This window comes from Myotis brandtii, unplaced genomic scaffold, assembly GCF_000412655.1.
Source record: "Myotis brandtii unplaced genomic scaffold, ASM41265v1 scaffold1166, whole genome shotgun sequence".
Classification (NCBI taxonomy): domain Eukaryota; kingdom Metazoa; phylum Chordata; class Mammalia; order Chiroptera; family Vespertilionidae; genus Myotis; species Myotis brandtii.
This window is the reverse complement of record NW_005354034.1, coordinates 172,725-173,355: the sequence shown is the minus strand read 5'-3', so window position 1 is coordinate 173,355 and position 631 is coordinate 172,725.

Below are 631 nucleotides of genomic sequence, written 5' to 3'. Positions count from 1 at the left end.
CTGCCCCCTGGTGGTCAGTGCACGTCATAGCAGTTGAGCATAGTCAGTGCATGTTGAGCAGCCTTAGCATATCATTAGCATATTACGCTTTGATTGGTTGGTTGGTTGTTCTGCTATTCGGTCTATTTGCATATTACCCTTTTATTATATAGGTTTTTGAAAACACTGCTAGGAAGTTAATTTGGTGAAGAGAGGGAAGGGAGCTTTGTTGCCCCAGGACATAGCACGTGCAAAGGCCCTGGGGCGGGAGGGACTGTGGTGTGGCCCAGACGGTGTAGCCTGACTACAGGAGAGCTGGGGGATCATGGCAGGGACCCCCCCTTGCCCCCCGTTTGTGCTGAGAGTGAAGAGTAGCCGCAGAGGGGACCAGCAAGGGCTGGATGGTCAGGTCTGGCTTCCGTGGGGAGAATGCGTGGGAGGGAAAGAGTGGACGGGGGAGACCACGGAGGCCCTGAGCACAGCCGGCAGCGGAAGCCGGAAGAAGGGTGACCTTTCGGAGGCGACGGCAGGCCTGGGGCGGGGGCCGGGGCGTGGGAATCGGCGAGGAAACGGTGCAGGTGCCCAGGGCCTGAGGGAGAGCAGCAGCACCGAGAAAGGATGGAGCCGAGGAGGCCGCGAGGGGCCTCGGGTC